General features: G+C 35.6%; 1 protein-coding gene across 1 annotated transcript in view; it reads right to left on the reverse strand.

Annotated features, from left to right (window-relative positions):
* Positions 1-23658, reverse strand: part of LOC129002842 (patched domain-containing protein 3-like) — a 69676-nt gene that overhangs the window by 34620 nt on the left and 11398 nt on the right. The window contains exon 3 of the mRNA XM_054430934.1: positions 265-309. The gene's annotated coding sequence lies outside the window, so the exon portion shown is untranslated. The remainder of the gene's footprint in view (positions 1-264; positions 310-23658) is intronic.

Here is a 23658-nt window from a genome sequence, read left to right on the forward strand (position 1 = left end):
AGGATAAAGAAAATAAAATTGAATACAGGACTTTTACCAGCAACCAGTGCTGCCAACGTATTTCGCGCGCATACGACCTTGTCTGCATGACGCGCTCACTATTTCGTGCATTCACGTTGCAAATCTGGAGTGAGACAAAGTAATTAGAGTGAGAAAATGTTAACATTGTCTCACTGATGAGCGAATTGGCCACTTTGCTTTCTCAAATCAGTGAGAGAACATGTACATTGTTAGGTAACTGTAGGAAAATGATTTTCTACTCACTTAGTTTTGATGGGCGGTGAGTGAGAGAAGCTGGCGGCCTTAAGCCTGAAATAGAAATGCCTGTGTTAGTCATTGTGTTTATCTAAGAGTAGAACATTCCTTAGACAACTAGTAAAGAAGTATCAAGGTGAATAACCACGCCAGTGGAACCAACAAACTTGTTTGACGTTTGTATGTATAATACATTACACACAATTTTGTTTGTTTGCATAGTAACTGTTATATTACTACCCTCTTTCGGAAAAGATCAAGAAGCGCATTTTATCATAAACTTAAATAATAATAGATTACATTATACTGTATGTTGTTTTACAAATAACATTTACTAATTATATTAAGATTTTCTGGGGTGAATATAGTAGGATATCTTTTCTCAAAATCCACTATGAGATCTGCCTCGCAGGTAATTTCGGTTTCCAACTGATACGCTAATCTGAAAACCAATGGTTTACAAAGCTAGCAGTTGTTCATAATGTAAACACAATTTTCAGTACAATATCAATACCGATAACATGTGTAACTTTTAACAACTTTGTTTCGGGTGTATTATAATTGATTTAATTTAAGTTGGATCTAAGAAAAAGTTTTAAGGAAATGTGACATGAGAATGAGTATATCCATCGATATACTGTATAAAGTACTATCGAGGAATATATCATGCGCTCTACCGTATATTCGTAGACTCTTTCTTCAACCTCTTGCTCAGTCAGTTCCATATTGTAGCAAACACATGACACCATCGACAAGTTGCACAAACATCAGGATCCGCAACATTGATTGATGAGTCATTGTATTCCCCGATATTTTCTTATGGAATTTCACCATTGATTGGAATTACACCAATCAACTATGAGGAGAATAATTTTTACTTTAGGGAACTATTTTTAAATGTCCCCGAATAACACGGGGAATTCTTGTCCTGAATCACCATTATCAAAATATAGACATAGAAGATTATTCGTCATGAAACAGAGTTGAGGAGATTGCTTGAGTGTCGAAAAACCACTTTGGCGAAGGACTACATTTTCCCTACACAGTACCATTCTTCAAAGGAACATTTTAGTATACTGTTTGCCTTTATAAGAAAGGCTAAAAATAGTTAAATTTTTATATAAACGAACAACTACCGAGAAATTAAACTATTTGGTCTCTACTGTAGCTTAGACTTAGTATCCATTTCTATTTGATTAACAATAAATGCAATGATAAGTGCAGATCGATAACTGCTCAAAATTCATTCCCTCATTTACACTCGACGTAAGAACAATTTACAGCTTCCCCAGCTGGTTTACTTGACGCTCTCTAGCTGATTCTTTTTTCAATTCTATAGGTAAAAGAATCTTCTTTAGCCCCTTAACGCATATTTTACATTGATGCCGTTTCCTCCATACTGGTCACACTATCACAATAATTTATTTTCTCTTATGTTTAGGACATTGTGGATTTAAAATAAATGTAAATTTTTTTATTGTGTAATTTCATCAGAATCCAACATGATACGCAAATTTTGGTTTACTTAAATATGTGCACATCAATGTAATATAGAAATGGTCATGTCGACTTAGCGACTTCATTTTACCCGTTCGTTAAAGTCTCCGCTGCTTATTTAGAGGATTGGAGGAGAAAACATGGAAAGTATAGGACGTTATTGCTTACACATAGTCTTTAAAATAGTGCAATAATTATACTAAATGTACCGGCTTATAAAAGCTTGACGCACTTCATGTATCGGGATTTCCCGCCATGCTACCTTGAAGACATGACCTAGCAGATTAGCATATTCAATATTTGCTACCTTAACCTAAATATGTTACTTGATACACCTTACATAACAAAATAAGGGTTCATGGTTATCAAAACTGGCAATGCTCATTTTGCGTTAGTTTGGGATGATCTATTGGCAACAAGCGTAACTTGAAAAATAGTAAATGTATTTTTTCTGAGATGTTCCCAACTCCTTGTTGATTTAGATGTAAAATGCATTGATGGAGTATTATCTTATCACATAGAGGAACAGAAGAACTGGCATATTGCAAAAAGCGAATGTGTGTTCTTTTGTTTTCTGAGTTAATGTCATAGCATGTATACATGCTATGATGCCATTAAATTTATGGTAACTTGTAAATATTGCAATGGTTCTACAGTAGAATTTTAATTAAATTCCTATATATTTTTGTCAATCGAACGCCATTAATTGTTTTGGTTATAAGCTTTCTCATGTATGTTTCTATGACCTAGTTCAATCTTACGATGCTTGAATACACAATGCTCTTTGGCAAAATTACAAATAGTTACTGTGCGTATTTCACAACCCTTGGCCAAGTGGATCCATGCGTTGAATTTACAATCTAGAGTATTTTTTAGTATATTATATTGCAAGACTACCACTCCATACGAAAACTGTTTTAGTTTCAGTATCTTACGTTTTGAAGATATCTGATTCAATATTTTAGAAAGTTACATTTTATAAAAAAGCAGTAGAAGCATGTTTAAATCGTCATTCTTGATATTTTCATCAAAGCTATTGATGAGCTTTCAAACTATTTCAAAGGCCACACTTTTATTTACAAATTAGAAAATCCTAGTATTGTCAAAAATGAGTACATATCAGTTCTATTTCTATGTTGATTTTACGATAGAACAGCTGCATTATTCCTTAATGTCTTATTTGTATAAGTCCTACAGATTACGGACTAAATTTTAGACTAATTTGTTCAATTTGTGAACAATTTGTTCATAAGTGATAGAAGCCTTATTTTGGACAAGAGAGAAATAACTCGATTGGCCTACATGCAAACCATTGTACTTAGGTCTAACTTTTATTTTGCAGTAAGCTGATACTAATAAAATAAAACATAGCAATCATTGTTTATGTTTAGAGACGAAAAATACCAACATGTGTAACAACATTGGCCATCATTTGAAAATTTACCAAGTTATACATCATTGCAAGGTTAAATAGGATCTATCCCGTGACCAACATAAATAAAAAACTTCACGATCACGTAACGACTAAAATTATCATCTGAAATTTTAAATTGTCCACATTTTAGACCAATCCAAGATTGAGGTACGCTCTAGTGACCGCATGTACTCGTGTGGCGTGGTCAGTAACCATAACCATACCATCGCCAGTGGCATTACCATCACCATTACCATAGACCACAGACTGACTTTCTCGCCCCACTGACATGCTGTCTGCACCAGCTGTGCACGAAAGTAATTGCTTCAAACAGCAACAGAGATTATACTAGTATGGAAGGCAACTGCCCAAACAAAAGTTTGCTTCTACGTCAACTCACTGGTTAATGATCAATGTTGATTTATGTTCTACATAGATTTAAATGTCCTTGGTCATTTGGGAACGAGCTGGTCTAGTGGTTAAAGCGCGGGACTACAGTCCCTGAGGTCCCGTGATCAAATCCCGTCAAATAACCAATGAATTATATCTAAGTGATATTCCCGCAACCCCTAGATCTAGTCTGAAGAAATGTGAAAAACAATCCCAGTCTCGTGCCTAGTGTCTTACGGAAAAGATTGGGCGGTCCTCGCTAAAAGAAACGCCTGATCTTAGTAACCAAACTACACATACCATCTTCATCCTACACTCCCCCTTTTAATTGACCCCTATACCCCATAGTATATGTATAAACTAGAAGTATAGACTAGGAACCCTGTATTCATATTCCACATAAAACACGTAGACCAAGTCCATCACTGTTATGATAAACTAATAAGCGATTGTGACTTAGCTTGGAAAACTATTTCTTGTCGATGCTGTAAACCGTTGTAAGATAACAGATTACAACTTCTACAGGATACCAAATTTGTTCCGATATTTAGTAACATAAGTTTGTGACGTTAAATTCTCTTCTAAAGTGAAGTTTACCCCATTATTCTGTATTAAATTAAAATTATACAGTGAAATAACCTATATTTTATGATAATTATATTTTTTCCTTTCATGTCCACACAGATTTAAAAAAGATAATTAAAACATTGTCAACATTATATGGACTCATAAAGCTAAGTTTTTAATTACTATACTGCTATTGATTGATAAATCGGGTATTATCAAACATCCCGATTTGTTAAACTATAGAACTTAGAGCAGGCTGCAACAAGGTAGGGCCTATTTTTTTAGGTACGACGAGCGTTCTGCCAGCAGCTGGAGGAGACTTGCAGCGATTTGTGGGAGTTTCGAAAGTGGCGCTACGAGGTCAATGAAGGTCGGACATTATACAGGGAGAACCGCAATGCGCTGATAACCGTAATCAACAACGGGCCAGCGTGACGTCACAGACTCTAAACTCTACGCGGCCTGACTAATTGAATGATAGGATGGATTGTAGTTGGACGGGCTTGACAGCAAACAACGAATTTTAGTAGGGTATTTACCTACCCGTTCAAAACATACTGGCATTGACTACTACAGTCAACGGTTTTGAGAACAATTTAAAAACTGTTTTGTTGAATTCAATTTGTGCTCGAAGACCAGTAAGACATTTTCTAACCTTTTAGTTGCATGTGCCTAACTACATGTTGATGACCAACCAAAAATAAAGAAAAAAAACTTAGTTGCATACTTTATTGTGGTTAGCTTCTCTCTTATGGCCTATTGCCCATATTGTGTCAAAGACTTCAAACATTTATTTTTAAATAAAAGGTGTATTAAATTTGATGAGGATGATAACCTGCTCAAATATTAAGTAGTTCAGGTAGAAAGGGTGGCTACCATCACAATGTGTGATAAAACAAAAGAACGCTTTGAATTAAAAAGATTCATACATAATTTGATATTTTGAGGTTGGGTGAATATCAAACTGTAAATGGAAGTTATCAATAGTAATAGTGACAATTTTGAATGAAATTAATAAGAATTACGTTTTGGTTGGTTGATTTATGTTACTGATGGTTTAAACACATACTAAGGGAACCTAGTATTGAATTGACTTGTAGTTGGATGGTTATGGTGCTCTCCTGAAATCAAAGTCGTCAGTTCAATTCTGAGGAAATCCAGTAACAGACCTATACATCGAAATTGGGGTTCAGCTGTCTTTGAACATCAGACTTTCAATAATCGGTAATATAAAAACAGCTGGTCTTAGTAACAAAGGTACACAGATCATATAACTTTATTTTATACTTATCTTTTTCTCGTATTCTGCTAAAATACACGCCTAATTTACGTTGCTTTCCCAAAAGAAACCATCAAAGTTATAACACAAGAAAATGTGACAGCTGATTTGTTACAACTTGTTTTCGTACAGTATTCCCAAACTACAACAGTCGTGCACTTTCATTGATGAACCCAGCTGTTGAGTCTAGAGGTCACTAAGTATAGTAAAGTCACGGAGAGATCTGAGACAACGACATCGTGCGAGTGAAAGGGGAGATTAATACCACATTGTAAGTCATTCGTTGTAATAAACGCAACATGACTTCAGCCCGGCCAACAACCGGTTTTGTCAATCATTATTTTTATAATACTGCTTGGGAAATAGTTATTTAGAGAAACTGTGGGTTTAGAAATTTCATACAAACTTGAACTGCGAAACAACAGTGGTCAAATGAAAGAACCCACTGAGATTTACTTTCTTTTGATGATTTTATTTGGCAAACTGATTGCGTTGAAGAGAAATATTAACTTTTTTTATTTTTAAGTAATATTTTACTGTAAATTGTCAAATTTAACTGTAGCGTAAACCACTTCAAACATAGATTCCCTTTTATAAATTAATCGTTCATTATGGATTAGTTGCAGACAATCAACACAATTGTATTTGGTTCTATCCGGTATACAACTTTACAATTTTTAAACAATTTTTCAATTTCAATCACAATTTTTTCAATTGGGAAAGGGAGTATTGTTGTTTACGCTTTGTTTCTTATTATTAAACCAGCTTTAATACAGTTTGAACTTAATATATCAATATATTAGCAAGCTTTTGCTTCTCCTATAGTATTATATCATGGTTAAAAAGTAAAACGCTACCCGTAAAAACAACCCTGAAATTAAGAGAGTAACGTTTTGTCGAGTACATCGCAATAAACCTCCCCAGCGTGAGATTTTAAAAGAGGAAAGGAGGTTTACTTCTACCTTTTTACAGTAAATAATGTGAAAGCTCGTTTTTTCTAAACTTCTATAACACTAGATACGCAATAAGTAACCGGTTAAAAGCAGCGGATTAAACTCAATTGTTTTACTTAAATTTACAGTACATATGATCAATTGTTTCAACGATTTTGTCCACAGAAGTTAAAACACCAACTTGAAACATTTTTCATAAAATTTACCAAAAGATACGAAGTTTATGGGAAGTCAATGACTAAACATAATAGAAAAAAAAAACATTCCATAACCAACGCGGAAGGGTCAAAAACCTCGTACGATTTTACACTGATGGCACACATTCAGAAACCGCAGCGGCCACTGCGCCAAGGAAGAGGTAACCCAAACCACATTGTTAGTTCTAGCCTAGTTCGTTCCGTATTTGCTTTTGTAATCATGATCGTAACGACTTATCCAAGAGGAAAGATAGCGGACCGAGTGTAGCACCTTGAGGGACGCCAACACCAACGCTACGCACTGGTTGTCCGGATACCGCTAGCCTGGGTTAGTGGTTACCGGTTTCGGATGACCTCAATCAACAAATTTACTCTTGGATCACCTTGCCTTGGTTCTTGGCGCTTGGCATTCTCTGGACCTTCACGTGAGAGAGTGCGATGGTTGCCTCAGCGGACATTAGCACGTACAGAGTCTGCAGAAATGGTAGCTGCGATCCTTGAGTACGTGGCTGATGGGGTGACGCGAAAGGTAATATTGACTGGCATTACTAATTTCTATTTGGGTCAGGGATGATTGGATTAGTTTTTTAAAAAGTTCGCTTGAAGTAGGATCGTGTCCAGTTAATCTGAGAATGTAATCAAACGGTCAGTGCTTATCGAATGGTTAGTGCATGATCAGTTTAAACTCTTAACATAGTGTCATACTACTGTTTGTTTAGTTTTTTAGAGCATAACAAATTTAGTTTTCAAGTTTTTTTTAAGTACAATGATCCATGAACTTCCTTCAAAATTCTTGGCGAACCTCTCAGCCTGGTAAGCCTGTTGTAAAATGAAACTAAAATTATCAATCAAATACAAAAATATATAAACAAACACGTCAAATCCGTGTTACAACAATAAAGACACAGAGTTTTTTTATTTCATTTCCTTTATCTATAATTTTAAATGTTTTTTTGGTGGTTTCACTATGTGAAATATTAACAGTTTTCTAAATAAAGTGAATCCCAGTTGTTATCTTTTGTCAACTTTTTGAAAGTTGAAAATCAGCTGTGTTTAAAATAAAAACAATTTAGTTTGAAGCTAATTTCCTAAAATTCTCTAATTTAGGACTCGTCTTTGAATTGTTTACTTTTACAAATCCTCATAGGCGAGAGGGAGGGCTTAGTAAGGAGGCGTACGCTTCTTTGAACCAAAATTTCTCCCTCCACTAAAATTCATGATATATATTTTACCTCCAAAATTGACTCAAAACGTTAACACCTTTAACCTAATCCTAGACCAGGGTCCATCCCCCACCGACCTCAGTATAGCTAGTCAGGTGCATCGGCCCCGTTGGCGGCTCTTTTGATCAAACCCTCGTCCCGCACCGACACCTGACGGGGCGCATTCCTTGAACATCCCTCCCTCTCAAAACGACTAATTAGAAAGTCAAGAGGCTGATGCATCAAACGACCGAATTCCCCAGTTACCTTTGTACACTATGAGAGTTGCAATTGTTCAAATCTGTCGTCGCCAAGTCTATTGATGTGATTGCATTTCAAGAGCGAATCAACAGGATTAATCACTAACCTTCCAAACCTAAACCAGCACTGCAACAAACTCAAACCATCGAAACCCAAATTTTTGAAAACCTGGTCAAATTGTTATTCATGGTCTTATTTATTTGTTTTATTTTTGTAATCAGGGTAGTAACTGCATATCAAGCAAGAGAAAATATAGTGGTACAATAGAAATGCCTTGAGGGAAACCAACACAGATGCGTTAATTACCCTCAAAAATGCATGACGATTGCATTTGAGAAATGGAAATGCTATTAAAAATTTTAAGTATTACACCGTTTTTACAAGTTACGATCCCTCCCTCTTCGAGGAGAGATGGGAGGACCTCTGATCAGATGACTTCTAACCTGGAGGAGAAACGGAATGTTTGCGAGGTTGACCAAGACGACCTCTACAGGATGCAGGACACGACCACTGACCAGCGATCCTTACGATATTTAAACTTTTACTATTGACATGAATCTGGGGGAAAATGAATTATATTACTGGGGTTATATGGCTTTTGATACGCCCTTTGACCGATTATAGAAAGGAAACCACAGGATAAAGTACTGTGAAAGCGCAGTAGACTGATTTAATGCAATGATTCTGGTACATCACAAACAAACATACTTCACTTCGTTAAAAAAAGACGGAGACGTAACTGAAAGTTCATTCATCTAAATATGTTGAAAGGGTCAGATGTCTTCTGTAACTTTCTAATAAGGACAGCTGAGATCAGTTTCAAACGATCAAAATGCTACTGAATTTCTTCTCAGGATCAGGTGGCCTTGAGATTGTACATGTATTTTATAGAACCACATAAAATAGATTGCTGTGTATTCGAAAACTCAGAATAAACAAAACTATATCCTAAAATTAGTTTGAAAATCAAATTATTTCTCTGTCATTACTGCGTGTGAATACAGAACTTACTAAAACACGGGTGAATATAGTTTAAAAAGGTGGAATAGGGTTACAATTGAAGTTATGTCAAATGATGATCTTGATTAAATAACTTTCACAACACAAGCCACATATGTTCCAAGCTACACAATAGACTAGCTGTCGCATTCATTGACAGGCAGGAAGACAACTGTTAACACGATTAGCCTAGTCAGTGCAGCCTAGGCATTGAGTAAGTTGGTCATAATATAAGTTACCTAGCCCTATCCCTTGCATTACAGGAAGGGTACTAAGTCACTAGGTTTGGTTAGTCAGTGTAACCTAGTCATTGGACTACAAATATACTATGTAATATAGTCATAAGATACATAGCCTTTGACATATGGGACAGAAGTCACAAATAACTTAGACGGGGTAGTGCACGAATTACGAATACGTAATAGTTTGGTTGATCTGGTAAAAAGGAATGAAGCGAAGCCAGGTTTTTGTTACCCTTTATTCTGCGTTTGTGATTGTACTCATAAATGGTCACGTTTTAACATTTTTTATTGCAAAAGCATCTACTTCACAGTGATGTGTGTATCATTAAAACCAGAAGTATGAATTACAATGATAGTACGGTAGCACAGTATGCAAAAGAAATAAAGATATAGTTTAGAACTAGAAAAAAATAGAGACACTTCATTCACGAATCAGTTATAAACTCACGTCTATACAAAAAATGAATATACAGGGTGTCCCGGAACTCTCTACCAATATTTTAGGGCATTGCTCCTGGCAAAGAAACATACCTAAATATAATATTTAAATTGTCCGGAAGTCCTTAGTTACTCACACAGCCGCCATTTTGTTTTTTTCAGTTATTAATTTTTTTCTAAAGAATGGTTAAACATATGAAATTGAAACTGTGCACTAACATTTATGACAACTAGACAAAGCTACAAAAAAATTATGACGATTTTTCAAATTCATAAAACAAAATGGCGGCCATTTAAAATTTTGTTTCTTAAATAACTCAAAAACCGTTGATTTTATAAACATTGTAAATGGCCGCCATTTTGTTTTATGAATTTGAAAAATCGTCATGATTTTTTGGTAGCTTTTTCTAGTTGTCCTAAATGTTTGTGCAAAGTTTCAATTTCATATGTTTAACCATTTTTTAGAAAAAAATTAATAACTGAAAAAAACAAAATGGCGGCTGTGTGAGTAACTAAGGACTTCCGGACAATTTAAATATGATATTTAGGTATGTTTCTTACCCAGGAGCAATGCCCTAAAATATTGGTAGAGAGTTCCGGGACACCCTGTATACAATACTGTTAATAGATAGCGACAACAATAAATTATGAATTGCATTAGTAATAATTGAATTATGTATTAGCCAACAAATTTAACTGCCTTGATTAAAAAAATACCAATATCCAAGTTATTATACAAAGAAAGAAATTATACAAGTTAGAAATGAACGGAAACAGTGCCAGTCATTCTACAAGCGACAAATTGCCCATTGAGTTTGTAGTGTGTATTACAGACTATAGCAGCCATATAGGTGTTACTTTCCGCGCGAAAATGAGGGAAAGTGGTGTAATTGTGAAGCATTGTTGTCGTCAGCTGATATACCACATGTAAGGCCAATAATCGACACTTTCTACCTCTAATGGCCCCGTGGTTAGCGCCACAGGTTCTCACGGGATGAATCGGGCAAATTGATAAATAAAGTTTTATAGATCAGAGTTTCGCACTAACGAGGTGATGTGAAACCTCGATCGTTGCAAACATTTGTTAGGTTTCTGTCTTTTATGTTATCGGTATAGGTACATAATTAATTATCAATGTAATATAATCCTCACTTTCTTCATAAAGTTTAAAACACTACTAAATATTTCCTCAACTGCAAGGTCTAAAAAGTAGGCTATAAACTTGACACGGACGATTCTAGGGGTCTAAGTGCTTGCTGAGAGATAACGCCAAAAAACTGAAAAACATATATTTTAAAAATTATGTTTTTTCTTCAACAAGTGTCGTCAAAAATTGGGAAAACAATTTATCTTTCGTAACGCTGCAATACGGAAAAGTGAAGTAGTGTTCAATTTTGATCCATATTATTAAAAAAAACACCAGGTGACTTTATAAATAACACTGGTCAAAAAAAGTATATGAGATTGGCAAATATCGCACAGATAAGAATAGAATTGTCAGTTGAACCAGTTGCCTTGAATTTAAAACCGGTCCTAAAACATTCATCCTACAGTAAAACATAAAACATTTTAAACTGCCAGAAACGCTTGATTACGCTCATGTTGAATGAATATTTCTCTCTTATTTTAGATTTTAGGGTACGTTTACGTACAAATAATACGACTGACCTATCGGTTTTTATTGTTTTATCTCTGACCTTCTTAAAAAAATTACAAACGTTTAAAATAAATAATTCACCACAACTTTAATAGGGTAAAATTTGACATAGGAGGATGATGTGTTATAAAACAGTTAATATTATTTAAATCTCCGAAGTAGTTTTGTAGGTTTTTTGTATGTCGAGTCGCGGGAGAGCACAATATCTCTACAAACACATCGGTGGTTACAAATAATAAACACACACAAAAATAAAAATTATCTTTTTCCAAAAACACTTTTTAATATTTTACCTGACCGTCAAGCGTATATACTGTTACTGGTTCATAAACGGTAAAGAATGTAAAAAGCCATTAACTTGTTTAATTAATCATACCACAGTGACGATGAATCACAACGTTTACATGGTGAATTTCATGGACCGCTCTTTAGATAGCAGAACAATAGTTAGGTTTTGTAGTTCTGCTGTAATCTAATCTATAGCATAGCTAATGACTTGATTGCGATTGCATTGGAAAAGTACTCATATCTGCGGGTTAAAACTTTATGGGGAAAGGTTTCATGAATAACGAGCACCGTTTCAAATTAATAGATTAGGCTACACGATTGTTCTAAGTATTTCAACTTCAGATCTGAAATGGTAATAAGAAATTAACAGTCATTTATATCACACTACAGAATAACCAGAGATAAATGAGCTAACACAGTGAGATACACCAAGCTGGTTTGGCCCTGAGTAAACTCAGTGCCTTTTTCATGGTTCGAAACTGGGCTTAGCTGTCCTTGATCGCAGGACTTTTAATTAATTAATGGTAGTACTGTAGTGGAAGAAACGGCTAAGTCTATCTAAGTCGGTGACAAAGCAATGCAGGTCATCTCGTTATATTCTACACTCACCCTTAATTCATAATTAGCTTAAAATGCACATCCGAGTGTACCTTTCAGTCTTAAAGATTGAATTGAATGTCTTTCTTTCCATGATTAGACTATATATAAATATGGAAATTTATGTACTAGAGACGTCTCAAAATAGATTTTCATTTATGTCCAAGTCGTGATGGTTTACAAATTTGCATCCGGGTGAATTGGGTGAATTAAAACAACCTATAACCTCCTTCGACGATTAGAAAGGAAGTTCCAACATCTGTTTTGGCTCACTCCAATCTACACTCATCCATCACACATATTATATTTGGGAGAAAAAACGCACCTAGGTGGCGTCCCAATCTTAATTGATAATGAGAATTACTATATACCCACAGACTATAGGTATGATCATTGACTATGATGCTATTGATAAGTATACAGTATACCAGAACGAGTAAAGGAAGTTGTGTAACATAAGCGAGCAAGTGGAATAATTTTGTGACACTCCCACCACCTTTGTCTTACTAGTCTAGACTTTCTGTCTCCAGTCTTCAATACAGCATTGTCTTCATCCCGCATCGATGAGGAGGGTTCAACGTGTCAGATACGAGGAAGCTGGACTAAAAACTGGCGTATTAACATTTTAAAATACAATTTCTAGCTTCTTGGACCCTAAAATAAATGTATAATAAAACAATAGGTATAAAACTCTCGTAAGTCTCTCGGTAGAAACAAATTCCAAACAAAATTAAAGGCAAATAATACTAGGACCAGCTGGCCCAAAAAAGGAGACACTTAAGATTTAGTTCAAAATCAGAAAACAAAAATGATATACTCCTTTGTATGGCGATATCATTGGTCTTGCACCTCTATAAAATGTAGTCATATCCAATAGCCAGAAGCAAAATGCATCGGATTGAGTATCAAGAAAATCGGAAAATATATTGAACTAATCTTGTTTGATATTCTCAGAAGACCACGCACTCGTACACTCTCCACTCTCCTTCCTCGTTCTCCACTCTCCATCAAACTCCCTACCTGTTCGGAACGATTATTCTAGAATAGAAAAGTGAATCGTTTCTTTGGGGAAAGATCGGTGTAGGTCGTATGCCTAGGTGTTTTTGAGACGCCTACTCATTATTATTGCCTGGGTATAAACCCCTTACTACAAGCTTACATTTGTTTGCGTAAATGTCTTCATAAACCTGATGTGCGCAATTAAATGTGATTATGTGGACCACAGATTTAAACAAAATTGAAGTGTGCGTACATTTCTGCGACGACGTGTGATGATGTGAAGTTTGAGTAAAACCCGTAAAATGTCTGCATGACTGACAGCATATCTCGTGTTGGTGGTTGGAGTGTGTGGACGCTCTTTCGACATGTGAGCACATCTATGTACGCATCTAGGGTGATTTTACTGAGTTAGTTTGTAGCTTCTTAACTCTTCAGTGCATATATAGACTGTTCAGATGGCGGATGTTCGACGGAAAATATTTCTCGTGAAGTTAATTTAATTGTATAAAAGGTTTCCGTATTTGTGGCTGGTAAAATCCAAAGAAATCGATGAGGCGGCTATGCAAAACACTCGAAAATTCAAATAAATTCTATAATAACCATCACCAAGTCACTTGTTTCCTTTTCAATCCAGCACGGTGCTTCTTACAAAAAGAGCAGCGTAAAATTTCCCCCATGACAGCTTTCGTATAAAGAACTGAGAGTTGACATAGGCAAGCTTTGAGGTATAGGGCTAGACCCATAGGTTAGAGTCTTATAAAGATGAAGAGTCCTTTTCCTTCACGTCCTGTCCGGACTCTTAATTCGTGCAATATTCGTATTCCATAATGTAAAATGTAATCAATCCCACCTCTAGGGAGGCTGCTAGCTCGATCCAACATCTCGAAGTAAACAGTAAAGTCTCAGTGTACGTTAACCTCACTGAAAGATGAACGAGAAGAAACAGCAGCTGGCAGTCGTCTGCAAAGTACAATAACCTACGCGAATAAGGAAGTCGTCCAGACACCGTCCTGCGTCCTGCGTTAACTATGATCCTGCCTCGGACACTGCGTTGGTTGTTGATTGCCTCAAGGACTCATCAGACTACGCAGCTCATCAATCACGAATCCCATACCTGCATGCCTGTGTTGTTGGTCATCAATATCTACTGTCGTGTCAATATCATTCATCATCTAAATTGTTAAACTTCATGCGATTGATGGATAAAAGACGAATAAGTTTTTGTTTGGATGCTTACGTAAACAAGAATAGAACTCACTTCATGCTTTGGCTATCCAAAAGTCAATGGCAATATTGTAACACCTATACTTATTTAATAAGTTAACTGAACATTATTATTGGCTGATTTTTGTTTTTTAGTGCCGTTTGATGGAGATGACGTGAAATTGTTTCTGTCAACATCTCAAAAAAAATGGTGGTCCAAATATTATAACACAATCTTCCTGAATAATTCCGTTCTAATATGACGCTAATCACTGAATGCAGAACTAGTGTGTATCATAGCGAGGAGAATGTCGAGGATACATTTGAATTGTGATTAAAGCAAGCTAACGTCTTTGCAATATGGCTTCACAGTATCATTTACTGAAGGAATAGATAATAAGTGTCATTGTTATATTTCCTACGACAAATCTGAAAAGACATGAAATTCTTAATCAATGACATGAAATTCATATGACCAAAGCATACGGTCTCAAATCGAGGGAGATCCTTGATACTGAGTCGGTTCTTGTAGAGGAAAACTGATTGTTTGTGAGAAGTGAGCTGACGTATTTTATTGAGATTTGTAACACGAATTAAACTTTGTTTGCAAAGCAAAATCTAAATCACCAACGTAAATAACAGAATCATCTCCAGAAGACAAAGCAAGACAAGCTAAGAAACTGAATCACTCTCGGCTACCAAGCCAAGCCATTGCATGCTTATCACTTCGTTATTTTAATGCGAGAGAAATTCTTATAGATCGCAAGTGAGAATCTAAAAGAAAGGAGTAGACGATTGTTTCGGCTCGTTCGTTCACTAATTGAATCCAGTGTTGCGTGAAATAGAGTAATTCCTCGACGTTTCGCGCTTCTTCAGCTACCGTGCACGTGGCTCGATTGTCCATTGTTTCCGTGGTTTTGCCGATAGAGAAATGGCATTTTCTAGCTTTCCTTGCACATTGGGACACTTATGAGGCGTCTGCAGGAAAAAATGTTAGGAGGAAGAGGTTGTTACTCAGACTTCTGCAGGAATAAACGTCAATGTTCCTGGGTGAAGTAGACCTAATAATTAATTATCTCTGAGAACCTAAGGCTTCTCCCGACCTGAAGATGTGCTCCTGCAGCACGAAACAGCTGTAGTCATTACAAACTACATAGGATCGTTTTGGACAGAACAAGGTAATTTAAACCACTATACGTTAATTATCTCTGTTGAACTATCAGCTGTTTATAGTCAGTGGTAACGTACAATTGTGAACACAATACTGGAGTTTAGCTACGTAGCACTGACCCACGACAACTCTGCTAAAAAATCGAGACGTTATGATGGTACCAACTAGGGGAATCAGCTGATAGCTTTATGTATGTACAATCCCACAATCCTCTGGTTCAAGCGTACTAGCAACAACGTACAGTATTCTCTAACACAATAACACAAACGACCAATGTCTAGCAATTCTCTCATTCAGTGCTACCTCCAGTTGTATCTCTAGCTGAGTGATTGCAACAATATAAACAGGTACTTCATTGCAACGTCTCCAAAACATGACAAACATTTCACATTCAAGGCTTCATCCACTTTTAAAGTTCATTCTTTTAAAGTAACCTCACTAATACGTATAGTGAAGAAATTAAGTTTAAGGTTTGTTAGAAATCAGCATGTTAGATAGGAAATCTGAACATTTGTAACCAAATAAACAAAAATAAGGGTTTTACGTGCGCACAAGGTTAACATTACTGATTTATGTATCGATGTATAGATTTGGTTTATCATGGTGTAGACAACTTATTGAGAATTTAAGGAGTATTTATTAACAACTATATCAACTTTTACCCCATTGACTATCGAAGCAACATAAACTAATGTAGAAAAATGGATATTTAGTCTATAGCACACTTTGTAAGTGGGCCATTCATGTTCTATTAAAAAAAAATGCGTCAGCTGGTCCATATCCATGGATGTCTACTATCGAAATGTCTGTTTTTGGATACAGGCCTTCAGTCCTATACGCCTTGACTCAGGTTTAAGACTGGTTGAATCCAGTACAAAGTACAACTGATCAGTTTCGACAAAGTTGGTCGCCGTGACCCGTCGTCGCAGGTTGTACGTAATCAGCTGATTACAGTACGCGTTCTCCAGTTCACGGAATAGAAAGTCTACATGGTCACTTGTTTGGGCATATTTTCCGGGAGAAACCCAGTTAAACATTACTACCATCTTGTAATTTAATAACGAAAGTCACAGAAGACGTATTGTTATACATTTCGTAACTCGTTACCGCGACAAAATGAAGGAACTACTTTACTGGAACAACTGCTGTGTTCTCTATACACACCAGACATATACGAGTATGATGAGGTCATCTAAGTTTTAATAAAAAAATTGTCATTATATCTGAACCAAACAAAAAATTGACTTTAGTGACAAGTTAACATTCTCACGTATTTGTCTATAAATATTCCACACATTTGTCTGCACGATCATATGAAGAAGGAGAACCAAAGATGGACACAAATAGGACTCATCAATAATGGATCAGAGCAATTAGTGCCTAAGGTTAAAAATAAAAAATTGCAAAATAAGTTGAAACAACAAAGATATCACCAAAAAAGTTCTGTGTAAATGTTAGATATTGAAACACAATAAAAAATACCGTACGTCTTTCAGTAGAAAGAGTTCTCAAAGACACAGACAATTTTACTCGCCTAGGAGACTTCTCTATTTAGTTTTTTTAGATACAGTAGGTTGACAAATAGCTCAACATGGCATCCGAGCCACTGGGCCATAACAATATAAAATACATTCGTTAAATCCATCAGCGATTGGTGGGATTTGAACCCTTAACGTCTGAACATAAGTCACACGCTTCAACGAGACCAGGCAACCTGAACACATTACCGCATAATGATAGTTGTAATGTGCGACAGTTTTTGTCAACTTTCGTAATCACCACGTTTGCGACACCGTGTATCGTCAGACTCTAGTGAAAGGTTTAGTGAACTGTCGCCTCGTGTTCATGTTGTTTATGTTACTATAGAAAGGCTTGAAGCCATTGAGGTACCTAAATGCAAGAATTGATAAACAAATTATATCGAAGGTCACGTCAATCAGATGTTCACTTTAGGTTTCATCACTTGTTTTCGTATCCGTGTACCGCTATGAGGTGTACATTAATTGGATTGAGTGTTTTGTCATACATGTCTAAATGTAAGTTTTATCATAGACTAACAAACACAATTAGACCTCTCACCCTTGTAATTTTTGAAGCTCGTTCTTGTGTCTAGTTCATGTTCGGCGTTACTGATCTAGTGTTGACGAAGTTTTGTTTCTATTATTTGAGGGTTAATTTCATGATTTGTGGTTTTCTGTTAAGTCTTACAAAACTAGGGGACGAGTTATTGATAATGATTAGATCGTTTTATTTGGTTAAACGAGGTTTTAAATGATTTAAATAACAAGAAACAAATGGTAAAGAAACCTTAGAGTACTAGACAAAAATCTGTTTGCTTTCAAACACATATCTTTTCTTTGAATATGTTTGCGTTGGTTCAACACCGTAAAAGCTTCAGAGGTGACGTAGCCAAATATGTAGGTAGCAAACTGTTTTGTAAAGACCTTCTAGCCTTCTACACTATTGTAATGGCTTTGTTATTGTGATATACTTACATTTATAATCTAACGAGACTCTAGGAAGGAGTTATATTTTGACTAAATATAAGTTTGAATGCTCCTTTAGATTATATTGAAACTTTACTTACATTATAACATAGAAACAAATAGTTAAAATAATTAAAAGATAGTGATTGTAGGGGAGGGGGGGGGTAGGTTCAGAATAAGAAAATATAGCCTTAGAATTTATAATTTTAATTAGACCTAAATCATAACCTCGACGTACACTGTGCACTGCACTACTCTATACATTCTATCAGAATCAATTAATTTTACTCCCGTGAATTACTAAATAATATACATAAAATGTGAATAATTGGGTGACATTTGAATGCTAAATATAATGAATCACACTGCAGTACTCAAACATATTTAAAGATGTATATTAAGTTTAGTCGTCAGCAATCAGTAAAGACATTACAGCGAAATTGAATAACATAAAACCATTGCTTTTCTCATTCAAGATGAAGAAATTGACTGACGTCGATCAGAGCGTGGGCTAAGCTCGATTTCGAGCGACGGGAATATTCGTGTCGCACTCTTAAACATACATAACATCTCACTTTCCCTCTAATTCCCAGAAGTGGTAACGTATGCCGGGATTCCCACCGAACGTGCTTATTACCTAATTCTGTTCAAACAGGAAGTGTGGTCAATACGATTTTTACTTTCACAGTACGAATTTATTAAAGGAGTTGTAAAGAAAATACTATATTCTTTAATTTCCCGACGAGTACAGGTACAATTAACCAACATTACTACCAACATGACGTGTAGGCACATGCAAAGGTAAATAAATAATATAAAAAATCTAAACACCATTAATTGTAGCCAAATTAGGGACTAATTCAAAAATTTCCGCTAACCAATATGCTATTTACTTTAGTATTGATTTAAGAAACTACAACCCTTACTTTAGAGTCTTCCCTACAAGAATGAAAGTGCAAATACGTGGCTTAAACCAAATTAAGGTATTCATTCACAAATTGCCAGTCAGGGTCAAAAGTTTCACTTGCACTGTCGGTAGAAAGTTTCCAATTTATATCATCCCCAAGTAGGGCAGTTATTATAGTTCGCGGACCACATTCTGGTCAGATTGTTATATTTGGGGCGTAACGGACATCCTACCAAACTCATATTCATGGCATCACTTTCACCCCGACACAAGTTACTATGTCTAATTTACAACGGGGCGATGTTGGATTTCCCTAAACGATGTTTCCTTTGCTCAGGTGAAATTAATCCACGACTTTTACCAAGTAGAAATTATGTTATTTTGTATACGGATTTATAGGTCATCCGGTGTAATTGAGTTGTGATTAACAATTTTCAATTTCAAACGCATTAAAAAAATTACTATGAGCTGTTGTAAAATAACTCTGAAATCATACCACAACTAAATTTTACGTTATTTAAAGGTGATACTTCTTTAGAATACCAATTTCTCTACTATAGAAATCACTACCTAGCCAGTATACCACTAATAAATGCTATTAAGAACGGTTTTGAAGAGGGTCAAAATAAAGAATACAAATAACTCATAGACGGATTTGTAATATTTTTATTTCTAATATCCAACGAGTAACAATTTATTTAACAAACTCCCAAGTCTATGCAATAGTCGTGAATTGAAACAACCGATACTAAAACCAACATTTCTTACATGTTCGATGTAACAAATTACGAGATAAATACTAAAATGCCAATTATTTACTGTTAATAAAATATTTTAAAGAACTCTACGTGGCAGATCTAAGAATCGTTTTGATCTAATCTAGCTGAAACCATTCTTAGAGTTATCTGAAACTCTTAAAATTTGTTTGAAATATCAGCGATATCCCAATACCCCCATTCTGTTACATTTCAGTTCATCAAAAGTGGTGTTGATAAACAACAGACTGTAAATTAAAATGGGGATACAAGACGTTTTCAGTGAGAGCCTATTGGCTAATCTACGAACGCATGAGCCGATTTTGCACCTATTATACAACTTCGTGTAGTGTTACGAAAACCGATTAATATTTCGACCATAACCCAATCGATTCGCCAACGTGTTTAATTCAGACAGCAATGCGCGGGTTATACAATTCAACAATAGATTCTACAATGACTTAGCACACACCGACCAGTATTTCTTTGTGATGATTTGTCAGTACACAATAGTTTGTATTTGATATTTTCATTAGGATATGTTCGTAGTACCATCGTACCAACTTTAAATAAGTTATTAGTCAAAAATGTTTAGGCGTATAGTTGGGCGTATAGCTGTTTATATCTATATGATTCCCACTCAACGTAGTTAAGTAGTGAGATGAATTATGTGAATATCTCAATGTAATAACAAATTTCAGCAATATATCTCTAACAAAACCAAATTTTTGCCAGCAAATAATACACTGGAATTGAATGGGACATTTTCTTCATCTGTCTCCAATAATTACGGACGCATGATAACGCTAGTTTAAAATTAATTATAGTAACGTATTTACAATCGTTTAGCATTTTGAAACAGAATCTTACGCCCCTGGTCCTATTCTGAAATCCTGGTCCTATTTTGGTTCTGCTACAACATTAAAAACTATCTCAATCGACGTTTTGCTTTCGAGAAAAAGGTGCTCCGAAACAACGAACATAAATTCTAGCAAGTTTTACACCTCATAAATACAAGGTAAACACCTCCCCTGAGTCACAGACATAGTAAAGAGCAAAACACAGAAAACACAGAAAACACAAAATTGAAAAACATTTACTCCGGTATACTTCTTTCTTCTGTTCACAGACAATCCACTACCTTTTGTAGATCTCAGAAAAACTAAAACTAATTAGCACATATTATACCAATTCATTGGAAATCACCAACAAAATAAATTCCAAAATTCGACTATAAAAATGTTACCTCGATGATTCGTTTTCTTGAACACTTGATTTTCACTACACCACTGGATTTGCAATACTGGATCAACTAATACAGATCACTGTTTTAGTAGAGGAAAATAAAATATTTACACTGTGACATAATTTGAACAGAACAACTCTAGGATAAAAAGTCAAACTCGACTCGAGGAAAACTCCTGTATCAGACCAACCCTACAATACTCCACTATCCTTACTACCTTACTTTACTGTATAACGCCTAAACGGTACCGGCAACACACAGATTAAACCTGTTAAGTCAAACACTCTCCACGTAATGTACCTAATTATCTCAGACTAACACCTAAATGAGCCCTTTGGCCCACACTAATCTTGGTGTTGAGTGCTTGTTAAACTAGAAAACAATGTGTCTTCTTACAAGAGACAAAATATTGTTCTATCCTGTTAAAGTTGAACAGCGAGTGTACCTCGACTATCTGAATTTGAGTACAAGTAGACATTCCATTAATTTCATACTGTATCCAGTTTTATAATAACAATTAACTTTGAATTGACCCATAGACATTGGGGCTGCTTAAGTACTGACTTTTGTCGATCTAGCTAAACTGATAGGTCTACTTACTGAAAATCGTAGTATCCTTTATGTTCTTTTCATAATAGTAAACAAAAGTCTAAATTTGGTGATAGCAAAAGGAAATACAGTAGTTGATATGAAAGGCCCATTTAACTATTTACTATAGTACAGATGGCTAATATGGGTTAGATATCTACTCTAGTACCACAGCTCGATGATATAGCTTTGCTCTACAGACAGACCGTAAAGCCATGGGCTGGGACCTACTAGTGGGCTAGACCAGTTACGTCTGTACTATTTAGAACACTTAATAAAGAGTCCCCACATTTGTTTCTGTTCTGTCAATGGCGATGTTATGATTGTTATTGACGTCCGCTAGGTCATGAGGACACATGCAAAGGAAGTGGTCAAGGTATATTTGTCTCAAGGTTTTGCTCAAAGTTGCATAATCCGGACGAACCGATTGCGATTTCTCTTGTTTAATTAGTAGCTTCCATCGTAGTCGCAGTCGCAAGAGGAAGCGTTAATATAAACTGCTCCTTGATTGAATAATAAGTACCTCGTAGTCGATATGGAGGTCGAGAGCAATACAGTCTTACTCGACGCTTGATTTTGTTTCGAACTTACAAGGGTAAAAAAACTATAAGTTAGGAAATACAAACCCTTATTACGGCAGTTGAAGGGAACTCTACATATTTACCATTCATAATGTGGACCAACTTGGGAAGATTAGGTTTTTTAAAGAGAATTAAATCGTAAATTGTACTACTTGTCATCATTTCCTCATGTTTATATGAAGGGTAATCAATAATCGTATCCAGGGCGAAAAAAACTGAACAAACATCTCATTAGAGTATGTGTTTCAACCTTCGAAATATTTAATTATTTTTAGCTATCGTGGTGGTAACTATTTGTTAAGTAACAAACGTTTACTGACGACAACAACTTGACATTTAACAAAATCAACAAAAGCTGTCTTCACGAATTTCCAAAGTTACTCGTATTAATTCTTACTTAATCTTACTAAGTGATTCCCAAAAAGAGTGATTCGCCACAATGTTCTACGTCGAATCGAATAACAGGGTAAGATTTTTTCACAATTGCGATACATCCATCATAGTTAAAAAGCAAGTTCATACCTTCCATATACTAATCTGGATCTTATCTAAGATGACAAGGTCAGTCAACAAAAGACACTTGACCTTAGCCCCGCCGTGTGGATAAGAGGAACTTCCTGGCCGACACAAAATACGTGCATGCACCCTGCCTGGATCACCTTGTGTTGAAACACTCGATCTTATTACTTCCTGAGTAAAAAAATACCATATCGTGTTTAATACTTGTCCATTGGGTTAAACAGCCTAGTTTAACATTATATGCTCAGCCTTACTAAGCCTGCACTTTTATGACACAGAAAACCAAAGTCAACACCATTTGGCAGATGCATTATCTCCTAAAGGACGCCATATTTGTAACATCTCAGTTAAGTAATTTTAAGTACCCAAACTGAGACAAGGTGACAAGGATTTCTCCTGGCAAGCCCGCCATGCGGTTCCGCACCGCCTGTACTCTTATTTGCCTACAGGCACTTTCCTAGACAGTAATTAACTTTTTAGTCCCTTAGATTAAAACAGACTAACAGAGGGAGGAAACTAGCGTTGATGTTTATCACGTATTTACCTTCCAACACAGAATATTGGGGATACTCTGTAGGCTCCAAATTCAAATCCCGCCAATCACCTTGGGCTTAGACTGTTTGTGGATTTGAACAGTTTGTGGATCAATTAAAATCCACAATTAGGACCATTATCTTTCTCAAAAAGACAACATTCTCTAAAGGGCAACTTTTACTAGAAACCATTCGTTAGTGAATTTTAACATACGAGTGAAATTTAAGCAGTTATAGTATCATAGTTTGTATATGAAAAACCGGGGTTTGTTTATGAATGTTCGAATCCACAGAAACTGTATGGATCATAACCATGAACAAATGACCTGGTCTGAATGTCTATAATAGCCGTAACAGATGATTTGGAAATTTTTTGAAAGTTCAATTTAAATATTAATAAAACATTTTTACTTTCACACCAGTGACGTAATTTT

The sequence above is a fragment of the Macrosteles quadrilineatus genome, unplaced genomic scaffold (assembly GCF_028750875.1).
Source record: "Macrosteles quadrilineatus isolate MER2022 unplaced genomic scaffold, UCM_ALF_1.0 Scaffold_9__3_contigs__length_116548681, whole genome shotgun sequence".
NCBI classification, from domain to species: Eukaryota; Metazoa; Arthropoda; class Insecta; order Hemiptera; family Cicadellidae; genus Macrosteles; species Macrosteles quadrilineatus.